Source organism: Zingiber officinale, chromosome 4B, assembly GCF_018446385.1.
Source record: "Zingiber officinale cultivar Zhangliang chromosome 4B, Zo_v1.1, whole genome shotgun sequence".
NCBI classification, from domain to species: Eukaryota; Viridiplantae; Streptophyta; class Magnoliopsida; order Zingiberales; family Zingiberaceae; genus Zingiber; species Zingiber officinale.
The window spans coordinates 92,838,109-92,857,586 of record NC_055993.1 but is presented as its reverse complement, the minus strand read 5'-3'; positions in this window follow the sequence as shown (position 1 = coordinate 92,857,586).

Sequence of the window (19,478 nt, the reverse complement as noted above, 5' to 3'; positions counted from 1 at the left end):
AAAATAGATTTATAAGTTTTCAAAATAATTTAAAAAAGATTTAAGTTTTAATTTTCTTAGCATCTCACCCATTCTAAGTTTCCAAGTATAGTAATCCTATAATTGTGTGAGATGACTTTATTGGTTTTGAGTTTTTTTTTTTAAAAAAAAACTTTAAATTGAATTTTAACTTAAATTAATTTTGGGTTAAAATGAATGAATAATTAATGGTAACATTATTTGAACTGATATTTAGTTTAGAGATTTTAAATTTATTAAATAATTAATAAAGGATTAATTTAAAATTCACTGATTATTAATTAGGTTAAGAATTAATTTTAATTGCTATGGTTGTAGGTTGATTGTTAGATTAATAATTGGTTTAAATTTAAAAGTTAGTTTCAATTGAGTATGATTATTTAAGTTTAATTAATTACTTTTTAAAGGTTAAAGTTAAATTAATTTATTTATCGTTTAAAATAATTTTGATTAATTTTAAGTTTTTAATTAAGTTTAAAATAATTAAATAATTAAGTTTTTAATTTAGTTTTAAAATAATTTTAATTAAGTTTTAAAAAAATTAAGTTTTAAAATAATTTTAATTAAGTTTTAAAAATAATTTTAATTAAGTTTTTAAAATAATTTTAATTAAGTTTTAAAAATAATTTTAATTAAGTTTTTAAAATATTTTTAATAAAGTTTTAAAATAATTTTAATTAAGTTTTAAAATAATTTTAATTAATTTTTTTTAAATAATAATAATTAAGTTTTTTAAAATAATTTTAATTAAGTTTTTAAAATAATTTTAATTAAGTTTTTAAAATAATTTTAATTATGTTTTAAAAATAATTTTAATTAAGTTTTTAAAGTAATTTTAATTAAGTTTTAAAATAATTTTAATTAAGTTTTTAAAATAATTTTAATTAAGTTTTTAAAATAATTTTAATTAAGTTTTAAAATAATTTTAATTAAAATTATTTTAATTAAAATTATTTTAATTAATAATTTTAATTAAGTTTTTAAAATAATTTTAATTAAGTTTTTAAAATAATTTTAAATACTTTTTTAAAATAATTTAATTAAGTTTTTAAAATAATTTTAATTAAGTTTTTAAAAATAATTTTAATTAAGTTTTTAAAATAATTTTAATTAAGTTTTTAAAATAATTTTAATTAAGTTTTAAAAATTATTTGGTTTGAATCAGATTTAAATTACGCTAGAATTTAATTAGGTTTGAATTATGTTTGAATTAAGTTAGGTTTGAATCACGTTAGAATTAAATTAGGGTTGAATTACGTTAGAATTAAGTTAGGTTTGAATTACATTAGAATTTCGTTAGAATTAAGTTAGAATTAAGTTAGGGTTGAATTACGTTAGAATTAAGTTAGGTTTGAATTACGTTAGAATTAAATTAGGGTTGAATTACGTTAGAATTAAGTTAGGTTTGAATTACGTTAGAATTAAATTAGGTTTGAATTAAGTTTGAATTTGATTTTATTGAAAGAGGTTATTGAACCCATGTTAGATTCAAACTTAGCTTTGGGTTAATCAAGCAGGCGTCCTAAGGATAAGTTTCAGTTCAGTGGCGAGGCATATGACCGACTTGAATATCATTAGACCACTTGCTGAAGACTTTCCAAACTGTTCCTGCCCAAAAAACTTAATACTAAACTTTGGTCTAACTAGCCCATGTTTAACTGGGGTAGCTTCGGTCAGATCCACTAAGTCTAGTGCACCAGGTAGAATTCCATATTCAGCCTAGACATGTCTTCGACAAAGTTTCCTTGACGTACTATCATCCCAATCCATTCCGGTGCTATGTTGTTAGGGTTTGGTAAACCTTTTTAACTAACCGTTCTAAACTAGTAAAATAAAGAAAAGATGCATGACATGTTCAATAATAGATAAGTATGCATGAACATGGCAAGTCATACAATTCAAACAAGTCATACATGATTTATTATTGTTTAGTTGTTTATTTATTGTGTTCTTTTATTGATTTGTTGTTGTTATTATTATTATTTAGTATTTTTGTTATTATTGTTGTTTTATTATTATTATTATTATTATTTAGTTTCATAATTAAAAGGTACATGATTATAATTAGGTTTGTGGAGATTTTGTTTTAGATTTGGTTTTGATTTATAACTTAAATCTAGATTTTGTGAGTTGATAAAATTATTAATAATGTTTTCTAATATATTAATTTTGTTTTTCAAAACATTGTTTTGTTTTTCTAATTTTCTAAACTTTGATTTATAGTTCAGTTTCTTATTTTTATTTAATTTTTTTGTTAAATAATTTTGATTAACTGGATCTGGGTCTTGATTAAGATTTGAGTTGATTTGATCAATTTTAATTATATTTGAATTAATTAAGTTTTTATTAGTTAGATTATTTTTGTTAAGTAATTTTAATGTTGAATTTTCATTCATTTTTAATTTTATATTACCATTCAAGCAAAAAGGATCTAAAGCATGCAAATTTTCATATAATTTAAAATTATTTACCATACTAGCTCCCCCTGAATCCTTGAGTCTTTTCTCCGAGCATTGAGATTTGTAGTGTCCCATCTTTTTGCACTTGAAACATTCGATGTGGTCCTTCCTTTTCCGGACTCTAGGCTTCGGCTCCTCCTTTGCCTCCGGTTGTGCAGATCGACTCATTTATTTTTGTAGTGCCCCTTTTCACTGCAATTAAAACATGTTATGTGTTCTTTAAATTTTGTATTTAAAATATTACCTTTTGAATTCGGATTCAGGCTCAAGTGTTCGGTCAGACTCGGGTTCAGATCCATTAGCCTCCTCCTCAGCCACTATAGCGATGAAACTGATTTGGTCTAGATCTGGTTCTGAGGATAGCTCTTCAGATTCGGATTCGGACTCACTTTCGCCTTGATCTTCTAGCCTCAACGGGGTCTCGTGAAGCTTGATCAATTTGGTCCACATCTCGAATGCATTCTTGTAACCTTCTAGTTGACACAAAACTTCATTAGGCAAAATATCTATTAACATATTCATTACCTTTTTGTTCGATTCTGAGTTTCGAGAAGGTTGTCTTAGTGCGATCCAGTTGTCGAAATTGTTACTTCCAACGAAGCATTCCATCATTTGCCTCCAGGAACTGAAGTATACTTGATCATACGGAGGAGGGTCATAGATACTTCGTCCTTCTTGATATGATATCGACATTCTTGCAAGAAAAGATTTTAAAAAATATTTCCAAGACTTTTATCTTGGGATTAGTAGTGCTTGAAAGATAAATATACGAAGAAAAAAGAATATACTAAAAGAAAAGAAAAAAGTTTTAAAATGCTTTGAAAATCGGTTAAGAAATTTCAGAGCTAACCGGCTCTGATACCAATTGATAGATCGTTGGAAGCGATAGAGGGGGGGGGGGGGGGGAATATCACTCATTTTAAAACTATTCTTTTCTTTTATATCAAAGTCGTGCACAGCGGAAAGTAAAAAGAGACAGATTGTTTACTTCATTCGAAGCCTAGCTCGACTCCTACTCGAAGGCTCGTGGTCCTTGACCGCACCGGTGAGCAAACCACTATAACTCTTCTTTCCGAAATTCTTCGGAAAGAAGCAGATTGTACAATGGAGCAAGATAGTAACACCCTACTATCTTGCTTAAATGAATTACAAATGCAAGCTTAAAATAAATTTTACCGACAAATAAAATGGAGATGTAGCTTAGGTCGGCACTTTCGGATGATGTAGCTTGCTGCACAGATGAAGACGAGACGATTGCAGAGCAAGAATTTTTTATCAGAAAAGTTATTCTTGGCCTCTGACTTCAAGCCTCAATTTATAGGTATGATGGTTGTTCGGTTGACCGATCCCTCTATTCGGTCGACCGAACCAGCTTCGATATCTTCAAGCTGGAGTCTGACGCTGGCTCGATATTCTGCATTAACTGGACTTCAAAGGTTCGGTCAACCGATCCCTTTGTTCGGTTGACCGAACAGGCTCCTTCCCTGTTCGTCGAGATTTGCCGTGATCTGCATTTACTGCGCATATAATATTGATGGTTCGGTCGACCGATCCTCGGGTTTGATCGACCGATCAGTGTAGTTTCCTTCTACATCTGATCGTTGCTGATTAAACTGATCTGTGCTGAGTCATCTTGGTTCGGTCGACTGATCCTCTGGTTCGGTCGATCGATCCGGCCAAACCTGCAACACAGTATTAAGCAAAGTATCCCTGCAACACAAAGGTTAACACAGTATAATGCATGAGTATGACAATTAGGACTGTCTTGATCTCAACTTGGAAACCTTCCCGGTTTCTTTAGTTGGATCAGCAACCTTAGGTTGTTCCCTTTAGGAACCCGACCTCACTGTCGCTCTTCCAGTTGCATACCTCAACTTACCTGCCAAACATGATCCTCCAGACATGTTTGGTCTTTTGTCTGCTCAGTGTCTGATCGTATGATCCACTAAAACTTTTCCTGCAATACCATATTAGCCAACAACAATAATAGTAATACAGAAAATAATAGTAAACCTAAACCTAGATTTACCGAGATCCGCTGGACCAGTCGACCGCGCACGGTCGACCGGAAACCATCTGATCAACCTTGCTTGGAGTTCACTCCTCCAAGACTTCTCGTTACCTAAGGTTACCACCCCCTAGGATTTTCTCCACTTGGCTTCACTCACCAAGACTCAGTATTCGGTTACCTAGGGATCAAGTCCTCCAGACCTATCCACCTGGCTTCCACGACATACCGAGATTTCCCTTACCTAGCCTACAACTAGGACTCAGTATTCGGCTACCTAGGGATCAAGTCCTCCAGACCTATCCACCTGGCTTCCACGATATACCGAGATTTTTCTCCTTGCCTAGCCTCCAACTAGGACTTCCCTTGCCTAGCCTACAACTAGGACTTCCCTAGATCAAACTCCATACTTAAACATACTTAAGCATACATAAACATATTTGTCTGACATTAAAACCTTGGAGGTCGATTGCACCAACAAACATTTTACCAGTGGAGCGAGAACAAGCACCCATGATCAAGAAGAGGACTGACCGATTCAATATGATCGGGGACCATCTCTATAAATGAACTTTCTCATGTCCCTTACTCAAATGCATTGGACCAAATGACATCCAATACATTTTACAGGAGGTGCATCAGGGTTTATGTTGTTAGAGTGTATACTGAAAGCCTAAGCTTTTGTAGACATTTATTTTGAATAAAGAATCACATTTGGTCAAATTTATCTACATTTATTTGTAGTTGTTCAATTAATTTATATTGTAGATAACATAGTATGTGGTGTCACATACAGAAGATAATGTTATCAGTACCTTATAAATTATAAGCAGTAGCTCACGACCAAGATGGAAAGGAACACACCATTGGAAGGTCGTAGTTAATTAGGAATTAGTTTATCTTAACTATATAATTACACTAGTACACTAAGAGTGTATTGAGTAGGACCATTAGAGGTCGTTTCTTTTATACTGACTTCATAAAGGAACAAAGACCTCAGTTATTATGGAAGTGTGTGCTCTTAATCCTAATATAATAACAAGCACATATATTTGATATTTATTTCTTTAATTTATCAATGGGTGAGATTTAGTTCGATAAATCAATAAACCCGATAAGTTGGGAAATGATATCACTTATAGTGTGTGTTGTTGATTATAGAAGGAAACTGTGTCCTAGTGATCTAGGTTGATAATGTCCCCAAGAGGAGCTCATAAGGATTGTCATGTTAAACCCTGCAAGTGGACTTAGTCCGACATGACGATAAGGTTGAGTGGTACTACTCTTGGACTAAGATATTAATTAAATGAGTTGTCAGTAACTCACTTAATTAGTGGACATTCGATATCTTAAACACAGGGAGACTAACACACTCATAATAAGAAGGAGCCCAAAAATGTAATTTAGGAATGGTGCGGTAGTTCAATAATAGTTCTCTAGTGGAATGAATTATTATTGATAAAATTAAGTTGTGTGTTTGGGCGAACACGGGATGCTTAATTTTATCGGGAGACCAAAATCAATTCCTCCTCTCGGTCCCTATCGTAACCTCTTAGTTATAGAGTACTATACCCACCTATACCCACCTTCATACCCATGTTGTAGGGGCCGGCCAAGCTAGCTTGAGAACCAAGCTAGGGTCGACCAAGCCTTGGTCCATGGGTGGTCAGCCCTAGCTTGAACCCAAGCTTAGGTGGCCGACCCTATTAAAATAGAAAAGAATTTTAATTTTAAAATTTTCTTATGTGGAAGATATAATTTAAAAGAGATATTAAAAATTAAAATATCTCTTTATAAGTTTCTACAAAAGATTAAGAAAAGAGATTAAATATCTTTCCTTATTTGTAGATTGAAAGGATATTTTATTTTTCTTCTTTGTAAATTATTCACATGTTGAAAAATTAAAATTATAGAAATTTCTTTTTATCAACCATGAAGGGATTTTAAAGGAAAATTTTATTTTTTAAAATTTCCGGAAACAAATAAGGAATTTTAATTGGTTGATTGAAAATTGCCTTATTTACTCTTCCATGAGGTGGCCGGCCATGACATGGGTTATTAGAAATTTTATTTAATGTTTCTTAATTAATTCATGTCAAGGAAAGTTAAGGAAATTTTATTGTAATTAAATTTCCTTATTTGCCAAAGCTAAGGATTATAAAAGAGGGGGTTTGGGTGCCTTCAAGGTGAACAACCTCTATTCTATTTTCTCCCTCTTTTCTTCCTTGGTGTGGTTGGCTCCTTCAAGTTCTCTTCTCTCCTTTGGTGTGGCCGAACCTCTCATCCTTCTTGGAGATCAAGTGGTGGCCGGATCTTAGCTTGGAGAAGAAGAAGAGAAAGCTTGCATCCCTTGAAGCTTGGTTGGTGGAAAAAGTTCTTCATCTTTTGAGTTGTTTTATGCTTGGCCGAAACTTGAAGGAAGGAGAAGAAGGTGCTAGGTGGTCCTCGTCTCGGAAGATCGTTGCCCACACAACGTCCGAGATTAGAAGAGGAATACGGTAGAAGATCAAGAGGTCATTATTCACAAAGAAATGTATAACTAATAATAGTTTTCCGCATCATGTTAGTTTTGTTTCTTTGTAAAAATACCAAATACAAAAGGCATGCGATTCTAGTTTTTCGAATTAGTTTTTGAAGTTGTGTTCTTTTGTTTTTTCTTTTCCTTTTGATTTGATTGTTCTTAGTGGTTAACCTAGGGTTACTATGGGACGGTTAAATATTTAATTTCCTTAAAAGGCTTTGTCTAGTCGGTGGTGGTTGCTCTCATATCCAAGAAAGCCATGTGCCTCGCCATGCATTACTGGAAGTCGATTTTGGAAATAGATATTTAATTGTCTTTGTGACCTAGGTGATTTGGATCGAACGTGTTAAGTTCCGCAGGAGATCCAAGTCTAAACCTAAAAGAACAAATAAATTAAACTTAGGATCAAACGTGTTAAGTTCCGCAGGCGATCCAAGTTTAATTTAAAAAGAACACATGGTAGCTAGGAAAAGTTTAATTTTGAGGACCAGAGGCATAGCGGAACAAGGAGCAAGATGGATGCGACAACAAGACCCGGTGGCGGTGGCCAAAAATGGCAGCAGCTAGGGATGACAACACACGGACGACAATAATAGATAAAAGTCATAATAGTTGAAAATTACTTTTTCTATTTATTTCTTTTATGTTGTGCTTTGTGTGCATGTTTAGTAGGCTAGCATAGTCAAAATTCCTCAATTTAAATAACTAAGTGAGAGAGGGGTTTTAAATAAATTCCACGGTCTCCATTACTGGTTTGTAAGTGATGCAAACAAACTTGCGTGTTGGCTCTGAGTGCCTTCCTCCATATCGGATGAGTTTGTTTGTGGATCACTAGAACAAACTTCCATTTTGGATGACTATAGGAAATTAATTAAGAGCGTGTGATCTTCCCCATCGGAAGGGGCACAATCTTATTAATGGACTTAGTGTCAAGTAATGGTATACACTTAGGCACGTCTAATAGTATCCTCCCCATCGGAATCATTGCTATTATTCGTGTGACCAAAGGAAACCAACTATTAATTTTATTTGTCAAAAAGTTAGGTTGACAAGATAATAAAATTAATGGGTTAAACCCTCCTTTTACAAATGTTGAATTTGTATACGTCCACACTATCGTGGCATACAAAATTCACGGTGTTTTGAGGTGTTGGTTAATTTAAAATAGTATTGTTTGAGGAATCAATATTATTCTAAATTTAGAGTTCTGACCAAAAGTTATTTGTGATTCTTAGGATGACTTTCAACCCACTGGCCATCATACTAAAAGAGAACAGACTTACTGGTCCTAACTACATAGATTGGAAAAGGAACCTGAACATTGTTCTTACTGCTGAAAGCTATAAGTTTGTACTGACTGAGTCTTGCCCTTATGCACCCACTAGTGAATCTACCTAAGAGGAGATTGAATATCATAAGAAATGGGTAAAAGCATATGAGATAGCGCGGTGTTACATTTTGGCTTCAATGTCAAATGTATTGCAACATCAGCATCAAGATTTACCAACAACTTATGATATTATGAACAATCTCAAGGAACTCTTTGGTCACCAGGATCGGGCCTCTAGGCAAGAAGCCATGAGAAAGATAATGACGGCCACCATGCAAGAGGGTACTCCCGTGAGGGATCATATCCTAAAGATGATGGCTTATCTAAATGAAATACAAATCCTTGGAGGAGAAATTGATGGGAAAACTCAGATCGATATGATCCTCCAAACACTACCTAGAAGTTTTGAGCAATTCCGCCTGAATTACAATATGAATAAAAGGGTATATTCATTGGCGGAACTACTGACAGAACTTCAGGTAGCAGAAGGTTTGTTTCGTCACAATTCTCAGATTCACTATGCTGAAAATGGTTCTACTTCCAAACCGAAAGGAAAGAAGAAGAAGAAACAAGTTAGCTCAGTAAAGAAGGTGAATAAATCTCAGAGTACAGGACCTAAAGCTGGAGTGAAGAAGCCGAAGGGAAAGTGCTTCATCTGCAAGCAGTCAGGGCATTGAAAGGCGGATTGTCCTCGTAGGAATCAAAACAACAAAGGTATATCTCATGCTCTGGTTGTTGAAACATGTTTAGCGGTATTATCTACCAGCACCTGGTGTGTAGATACGAGAGCCACTGATCATGTCTGCAATTCTTTGTTGGGGTTCCAGGAAACCCGACGACTACATGAAGGAGAGATAACTGTCTACATGGGGCAATGCTACTAAGGTGGCAGCTGTTGCAGTGGGAGATATCTACTTATCTTTTGATAGGAATAGAAAATTGGTTTTAAGAAATTGTCTTTATGTACCCAGTTTTAGAAAGAATTTAATTTCAGTTTCTAAACTGTATTTGGATGGATATTCTGTTTCCTTTAATAACAATATAGTTATAAAGAGAAATAAAGTGATTATCTGTTCTGGTGCATTAGTTGGCAATTTATATACTTTAAATCCAATTTCTCCCACAAAGCAAAATATGGAAATTTATAACACATCTTCTAACACTAATAAGAGAAAACAACCTTCGAAAATGAACCAAGCATATCTTTGGCATCTAAGGCTTGGTCATATTAACTTAAGTAGGATTCAAAGGCTTATAGCCGATGGACTCTTGGGTTCATTAGAGTTGGAAAAATTTTCAACTTGTGAATCTTGCTTGGAAGGTAAAATGACCAAGAGGCATTTTAAGGCCAAGGGGTATAGAGCCAAAGAAGTGTTAGAATTGGTTCATTCTGATTTGTGTGGTCCTATGTCTATCCAGGCAAGAGGTGGTTTTGAATATTTTGTCTCTTTTATATACGATTATTCAAGATACGGATACATTTACCTAATGCGCTGCAAGTCCGAGTGCTTTGATAAATTTAAAGAGTACAAGGCTGATGTGGAGAAACGACTAGGTAAAAGTATCAAGACACTACGGTCTGATCGTGGTGGCGAATACCTCTTAGGAGAGTTTAGGAATTACTTATCAGAGGCAGAGATTCAATCCTAATTGTCCGCACCTGGTACACCCCAACAGAATGGTGTGGCAAAACGAAGGAATAGGACTCTTATGGAGATGGTTAGATCGATGATGAGTTATTCAGAATTACCAAATTTGTTTTGGGGATACGCTCTAGAAACGACAGCGCACATTCTGAACTTAGTACCTTCTAAATCAGTATCTTCTACTCCCACAGAATTGTGGAATGGGCGAAAACTCAGTCTAAGACATATTCGGATTTGGGGTAGTCCAGCACATGTGCTGAAACCAGATGCTGATAAGTTAGAATCTAGTATAGAAGTTCGCGTATTTGTGGGTTATCCCAGAGGAACGAAAGGTGGTTTATTTTATAGTCCTAAAGACCAGAAGGTCATTGTTAGCGCCAATGCCCAGTTTTTAGAAGAAGACTATATAATTGATCACAAGCCCAGTAGTAAAATTGTTTTAGAAGAACTTAGAGAGGACACGTCTACTTTAATACCAACAGTACAAGATGAAGTACCACAAGAGACTGCAACACGTGTCACACATGATACACAACCACAGACTGTGCCTCGTCGTAGTGGGAGAGTTGTGAGGGAACCTGAGAGATTTATGTTTTTGGGAGAGTCTTAGGACTTGATCCCGGGTAAACATGAACCTGATCCCCGAACATATGACGAAGCACTCCAAGATATAGATGCAGTATCTTGGCAAAAGGCAATGAATTCTGAAATAGAGTCTATGTACTCTAATAAGGTCTGAGAGCTTGTAGAACCACCTGATGGTGTAAAAGCCGTTGGATGCAAGTGGATCTACAAAAGGAAAAGAGGGACAGACGGGAAGGTAGAAACCTTCAAAGCAAGGCTTGTTGCGAAAGGGTACACTCAGAAAGAGGGAATCGATTATGAGGAGACCTTTTCACCGGTAGTCATGCTTAAGTCTATCCGGATACTCTTATCCATTGCCGCTCATATGAATTATGAGATTTGGCAAATGGATGTCAAGACAGCTTTCCTTAATGGAAGTCTTGAAGAAAACATTCATATGAAGCAACCAGAAGGGTTCATTGAAAAAGGCAAAGAGCATCTAGTGTGCAAGCTCAATCGGTCCATTTATGGACTGAAGCAAGCTTCAAGATCTTGGAACATCCGGTTTAATGAAGTAATCCAGTCATATGGATTTATTCAGTGTCCGGATGAGTCTTGTGTATAAAAGAAGTGTAACGGAAATGTGGTGGTATTTCTTGTACTATACATAGATGATATTTTGTTAATTGGCAACAATGTCAAGGTATTATCGGACGTAAGGGTATGATTGTCCAAACAATTTGATATGAAGGACTTAGGAGATTTTGCACACATTCTTGGGATCAAAGTTATAAGGGATCGCAAGAAAAGAATGTTGTGTCTATTTCAAGGTTCATATATAGATACAATCCTTGCTCGTTTTAGCATGCAGAATTCCAAGAAAGGTTTCTTACCTTTTAGGCATGGAGTAGCTCTATCTAAAGAGATGTCTCCGAAGACATCAAAGGAGATAGAGGACATGAAAGGAATTCCTTATGCTTCGGCTGTAGGAAGCCTTATGTATGCAATGCTGTGTATGAGAACTGATATCTGTTTTGCCATGGGCATGGTTAGCATATATCAGAGTAACCCTGGATAAGGACATTGGACTGCAGTAAAGCATATATTAAAGTACTTGAGAAGGACTAGAGATTATATGTTAGTTTACCAAGCAGACGATTTGCTCCCTGTGGGTTACACGGATTCAGATTTCCAATCGGATAGGGACAACAGTAAGTCTACATCAGGCTATGTGTTTACTTTAGGAGGTGGAGCCATTGCATGGAGGAGTGTTAAGCAGAAATACATTTCGGACTCAACCATGGAAGCTGAGTATGTGGCAGCCTCTGAGGCAGCTAAAGAAGCAGTATGGCTCAGGAACTTTCTAATGGACTTAGATGTGATTCCTGGTTTGCCCAAAATCATCACAATTTATTGTGATAATAGCAGTGCAGTTGCAAACTCGAAGGAACCACGAGCCCATAAGGCAAGTAAACATATAGAGTGCAAGTACCACCTGATACGAGATATCGTGAAGCGAGGAGAAGTTGTCATCGCCAAGATTGCATCAGCAGATAACCTGGCAGATCCTTTCACCAAGGCCCTTCCAGCAAAAGCTTTCAATCGGCATGTGGAGGGGATGTGAATCAGATGTATGGCAATAGATATGGCAGCTTAGTCAATAGTATATGTGGGAGATTGTTAGAGTGTATACTGAAAGACTAAGCTTTTGTAGATATTTATTTTAAATAAAGAATCACATTTGGTCAAATTTATCTACATTTATTTGTAGTTGTTCAATTAATTTATATTGTACATAACATAGTATGTGGTATCACATACAGAAGATAATGTTATCAGTACCTTATAAATTATAAACAGTAGCTCACGACCAAGATGGAAAGGAACGAACCATTGGAAGGTCGTAGTGTAATTAGGAATTAGTTTATCTTAACTATATAATTACACTAGTACACTAAGAGTGTATTGAGTAGGACCATTAGAGGTCGTTTCTTTTATACTGACTTCATAAAGGAACAAAGACCTCAGTTATTATGGAAGTGTGTGCTCTTAATCCTAATATAATAACAAGCACATATATTTGATATTTATTTCTTTAATTTATCAATGGGTGAGATTTAGTTCGATAAATCAATAAGCCCGATAAGTTGGGAAATGATATCACTTATAGTGTGTGTTGTTGATTATAGAAGGAAACTGTGTCCTAGTGATCTATGTTCATAATGTCCCCAAGAGGAGCTCATAAGGATTGTCATGTTAAACCTTGCAAGTGGACTTAGTCCGACAAGACGATAAGGTTGAGTGGTACTACTCTTGGACTAAGATATTAATTAAATGAGTTGTCAGTAACTCACTTAATTAGTGGACATTCGACATCTTAAATACAGGGAGACTAACACACTCATAATAAGACGGAGCCCAAAAATGTAATTTGGGATTGGTGCGGTAGTTCAATAATAGTTCTCTAGTGGAATGAATTATTATTGATAAAATTAAATTGTGTGTTCGGGGCGAACACGGGATGCTTAATTTTATCGGGAAACCAAAACCAATTCCTCCTCTCAGTCCCTATCGTAGCCTCTTAGTTATAGAGTATTATATCCACCTATACCCACCTTCATACCCATGTTGTAGGGGCCGGCCAAGCTAGCTTGAGAACCAAACTAGGGTTGGCCAAGCCTTGGTCCATGGGTGGCCGGCCCTGGCTTGAACCCAAGCTTAGGTGGCCGGCCCTATTAAAATAGAAAATAATTTTAAATTTAAATTTTTCTTATGTGGAAGATATAATTTAAAAGAGAGATTAAAAATTAAAATATCTCTTTATAAGTTTCTACAAAAGATTAAGAAAAGAGATTAAATCTCTTTCCTTATTTGTAGATTGAAAGGATATTTTATTTTTCTTCTTTGTAAATTATTCACATGTTGAAAAATTAAAATTATAGAAATTTCATTTTATCAACCATGAAGGGATTTTAAAGGAAAATTTTATTTTTTAAAATTTCCGGAAACAAATAAGGAATTTTAATTGGTTGATTGAAAATTACCTTATTTGCTCTTCCATGAGGTGGCCGGCCATGACATGGGTTATTAGGAAATTTTATTTAATTTTTCTTAATTAATTCATGTCAAGGAAAGTTAAGGAAATTTTATTGTAATTAAATTTCCTTATTTGCCAAAGCTAAGGATTATAAAAGAGGGGGTTTGGGTGCCTTCAAGGTGAACAACCTCTATTCTATTTTCTCCCTCTTTTCTTCCTTGGTATGGCCGGCCCCTTCAAGTTCTCTTCTCTCCTTTGGTGTGGCCGAACCTCTCATCCTTCTTGGAGATCAAGTGGTGGCCGGATCTTAGCTTGGAGAAGAAGAAGAGAAAGCTTGCATCCCTTAAAGCTTGGTTGGTGGAAAAAGTTCTTCATCTTTTGAGTTGTTTTGTGCTTGGCTGAAACTTGAAGGAAGGAGAAGAAGGTGCTAGGTGGTCCTCGTTTCGGAAGATCGTTGCCCACACAACATCCGAGATTAGAAGAGGAATACGGTAGAAGATCAAGAGGTCATTATTCACAAAGAAAGGTATAACTAATAATAGTTTTCCGCATCATGTTAGTTTTGTTTCTTTGTAAAAATACCAAATACAAAAGGCATGCGATTCTAGTTTTTCGAATTAGTTTTCGAAGTTGTGTTCTTTTGTTTTTTCTTTTCCTTGTGATTTGATTGTTCTTAGTGGTTAACCTAGGGTTACTATGGGAAGGTTATATATTTAATTTCCTTAAAAGGCTTTGTCTAGTCAGTGGTGGTTGCTCTCATATCCAAGAAGGCCATGTGCCTCGCCATGCAGTACTGGAAACCGATTTTGGAAATAGATATTTAATTGTGTTTGTAACCTAGGTGATTTGGATCGAACGTGTTAAGTTCCGCAGGAGATCCAAGTCTAAACCTAAAAGAACAAATAAATTAAACTTAGGATCAAACGTGTTAAGTTCCGCAGGCGATCCAAGTTTAATTTAAAAAGAACACATGGTAGCTAGGAAAAGGTTCAGATCTTTGTACAAAATTTTTGTACAGTAGAACCAATAGGTTTTCCGAGTAGCAACCAACATATGTGAGAGTCATACGGGCGGTCGGTCTCTCATTTTGAAAATATTATTGCTAGGTATTTTTGGCCCACTCTGCTGGCTAATAGAGCACAATTGGTAAGAACCTATTTGTCCTGTCAAAAGCATCAGAACATCCCGCCCCACCCTACAGAATTGCTAAAAACCTCCATTGTACCTTGCTCATTTGATCAATGGAGTATGGATATAGTGGGGTCTTTGCCCTTAGCACCAACCAAGAAAAGATTCTTACTAGTGATATGTAACACCCACGAAATGATAAGCTATACCTATGGGTTTTTTTCTTTTAGAATAAAAGAAGAAAAAAAAAAAAGAGAAATGGAACTAGAAACCAAAATGAAATAAAAAGAAAGAGAGGTTAAGGTTTGAACCTTGAACCTCCCACAAATGATAGAGTTAAATTGGTGTATGGTAACCACTAGAGTAATGAATAATATATGAATAGAAAAGAATGGAAATAGTAGTTAAAAGTAAGAATATAATTAAGTAAAGAAACAAGAGAAAAGCAAGTAGCTTTCCTCCTCTTCCTCTTGGTTAAAGAAAAGAAGCAAGCAAAAGACAAGTTGTCTTTCTTCCTTCTTCTCTATTTTTCGTGTGAATTAAGAGAGTGAGGAGATAGAGGAGTTAAGGGGATGAATGAGGACATGCTCATTCTCATTGGGAATAAATAGGAATATGAGAAGAAAAGGGAAAGAAAATTGGTTAATTCTTCCTTCTTCTTCTTCCTCCTCCTTCCTTCTCCTTCTTCCTTCTCCACCGAGACCTAAACCTCTTCCTCTCTCATTTCCGAAAATCCAAGCTAAGTTTCTTCTTGCTAAGAAAAAAAAATAAATTCACAAGAAGGAGTCCTCAAGATCTACTCCTTATAAGCAAGAGAAGAAAGGAGAAAACTAAGAAGAGAGAAGTTTCTTCTTCCTCTTCACAAGGGTACCATCTTCCTTAGGAAAAACAAGCAACAAGTTGTAAGTATCCCCTCACATGTGGTACAAGTTGTTTATGTGTTTTCCATAAGGTTAGAATGCTTAAAAAACCTAGGATCACTTTTTGGAAATTTCGGCCAAAAAAAAAACTTGAACAAAGGTTTTAGATAAAGTTTAAGACCAACTAAGCATGCTCACTATGTTCTTATGATATGTACCCTAGTATAGGAGTTAGTGAATGTTTCTTATGCTTGTATGCTTACCAAAAACTTAGATCCATGCTCTTGAACTTTCGGCCAAGTGTGAATAAAAGATTAGGAAGGCTTAAGACCTAAACTAAATATGCTCACTATGTCTTTATGATATGTACCCTATGATAAGAGATTAGTTTGGTATTTTTATGCTTGTATGTTGCTTTAAACCTAAGTCTATGCTCATGAAGTGTTCGGCCATGATAGAGAAATTGACTAAGAGAGGTTAAAAATTTAGTCTACCATGATCATGACTTGCTTATTAACATGTTATGAAGAGTACTTAGTGTTTTTTTCACACTTGTATGATTTTTGGAACCTAAATACATGCCACCTTAGGGAATTAGGGTTTCGGCCATGATCAATTTTAGGGTCCAAGGAAGCTTGAAAATTAAATCTAGCATGCTCATGAATCCCCTTATGATATGATATGAAGTTAGCTAGATATTCATGCTTGTATGTTGTTTAGAGCTTGATTTTCTTCTTCATGAACTTTCAGCCATAATCAAATTTAGGGTCCAAGGAAGCTTAAAATTAAATCTAGCATGCTCATGAATTCCCTTATGATATGATATGAAGTTGGCTTGATATTTATGCTTGTATGTTGTTTAGAGCTTATTGTCCTACTTCATGAACTTTCGGCCATGATAAGGATCAAGACCTAGGAAAACTTAAAAATTGGATTAACATGCTTATGACTTTCCTTATGATATGATATGAAGTTAGCTTGATATTTATGCTTGTATGTTGTTTAGAGCTTATTGTCCTACTTCATGAACTTTTGGCCATGATAAGGATCAAGACCTAGGAAAGCTTAAAAATTGGATTAACATGCTTATGACTTTCCTTATGATATGATATGAAGTTAGCTTGATATTTATGCTTGTATGTTGTTTAGAGCTTATTGTCCTACTTCATGAACTTTCGGCCATGATAAGGATCAAGACCTAGGAAAGCTTAAAAATTGGGTTAACATGCTTATGACTTTCCTTATGATATGATATGAAGTTAACATGAGATTTTTATGCTTGTATGTTGGTTAGAGTTTAAGTTCATACTCTTGAACTTTCGGCCATGATGGGATTAGAAGCCTAGATGTGCCTCACATGCTACGTTATGATTTAAGAGATGCTATTTAATGATTCCATGCATGATTATGTTTTTCTATGATAGGTGATGTGTTCATTTATACCTATGAACCATGCATGATAATGTCTCTTATGATGTGTTATTTGCTCAAGTATGCATGCTTTATGATATGACAAGTAATATGCTCATTTATGTATGCTTATGATCCATGCATGATAATGTCTCTTATGATGTGCTATGTGCCCAAGTATGCATGCTTTATGATATGATAAGTAAAGGCCTAAGAGTTGCTTCCCTATTTGTTGGGATTAAGAGCACTCTCTATGATATGACAAGTGAAGGCCTAAGAGTTGCTTCCCCTTGGGGACTAAGAGCACTCTTCATGATATGACAAGATATGATATGCTATGTTATGACATGAACCATGATATGCTATTTTACTTTGTATGGCTTGTACCAAGGGTGGGCTCCATAAGCGCCCCTAGGCCGACGGACTATGAACGGGTCTAGTAAAAAGGGATGGGCTCCTTAGTACGCCCCTAGGTCGACGGTCGTAGTACGGACCTAGTTCCCTAGTAGGTTCGGGGCTAGCTACCCTGCCCTAGGGATTGCGCGCATTTATGTATATATGTGGTACAAGCCGGGCCCTCATGATGATATTATGTTCAAGTACTATATGATATGTTTAAAGACATCTTGCATATGACATGACACATGTTTTAAAAGACATCTTGCATGATATGATTTATGACATGATATGCTATGCCCTTATGATTTATATGACATGATGCTCATATGATTTATGATATGATATGCTATGCCCTCATGATTTATATGACATGATGCCCATATGATTTATGATATGATATGCTTTTATGATTTATATGACATGATGTTTTTTTTATTGATGATATGATACATCATGATATTTCTTTATGATATGCTATGCCCTTATGATTTGTATGACACGATGCTCTTATGATTTATGATATGATATAGCATGATGTTCTTTATGAGATGATATGTTATGATGTTATGTTTTCACAATATGATGTTAGATGATTATGTTTCCATTGTTATATGCTTATGTGATTATGCTATGATATATGGTTTTTGTGAGTAGGAAAGGATCTTACTAAGCCTGTGTGCTTATAGCTTACTTTCCTTGTACCGCAGATAAAGGCAAAGAATGGATGAACTAGGGGAGCCGCAGGAGAGGCAAGAGATGTGTGTGGTGGTAGCTCGGTTAAGACAAATAAAAGACCTGCTTATGTTATTTTTCTTTATGTTGACATGAGCTAAGTTTATTTATGTTAATGTTCCGCATGACTTCATGATACTTCCGCTGTTTTACTTTAGAAAGAAATTTTTAATATGCATGTATGTTTCCGCAAGTAGTTAAAGTAACCCCGCCCTACTAGCAGGAGGGGCGGGCGTTACATGATAGCGGATTATTTTTCAAAATGGGTAGAGGCCGAGCCATTAGCCAAGATAACCGAGCAGATGGTTATCAAATTCTTATGGTAGCATATCAATTACAAGTTCAGAATCCCACATAAATTGGTATCAGATAATGGAAGGTAGTTTCATGGCAGAAAAATCTGAGAATGGTGTTCAACCTATGGTATCACACAGGCCTTCAAATCTGTGGCTTACTCCCAAAGTAATGACCAAGTAGAAGTAACAAACATAGAAATTATTAGAGGGCACATGACCAAATTGTTGGAACCCCAAGATTTTTTGATGTGATCAAACAAGTTAAGTTAGGTCTTGTTTGGTTTAATCCCTGTGTCTAAGTGTGCAGGAGCTTAGGAGCATAGGAAGTCGAGCGGAAGGCGCGGCTAGCGAGAAGGACGGCATGGGAAAGAGCTGACGGCCTTGGTGGGTCTGAGGGACAAGGTGCCGTGGAAGAGTACACCGGTGGACGAGAAGAGCGTACACGACGTTCGAGGGACGAGAAGCCAGGGAGGAAGGCTGCTCGAGGAGAATACCGAAAATTGGGTTCTAGTGAGCCCTATTCTGGATGGCCGAGATCACCCAAGCGAGCGGAACCAGAGTTGAAAACCCAGACCGAGGCGAGCAGAACCGGAGCAGAGGGCCCGGACCAAAAAAGTCAACCATGTTGACTTTTGAGGGTTCGGGCACCCAGAGCCATTCCGATCGCTCAGAACTCAACTCTTATCAGAATTGACGTGTACGTTGACTGCTGCATCGGGGATAAAATTCTATTCCATTTCAGGCGCCCGGAACCCTTCCAAGCGTCCGAAATAGTGCTATAAATATAGCTATGATTTTAGTAGTTTAGACAATAACTTGTAATTCATTTCTTTCTGTTCTACTTTCATTTGTGAGTTGTTAACATTGTAAGAGGCTACTCCGTCTGAAGAAGATTGTCATAAAGTGCACTTCATTTTCCTTAGATTAGCAATCTTCTGATTGCAAACCAAGTAAGTCTCCTTGTGTTTCTATCTCTATAATTAGTCTCTCAGTTTTTTATTTCATGTGTTCTTTATTAAGCTATAAGTTGAGAAAGGGTTGAGTTTGTTTTTGCAGGGCAATTCACCCCT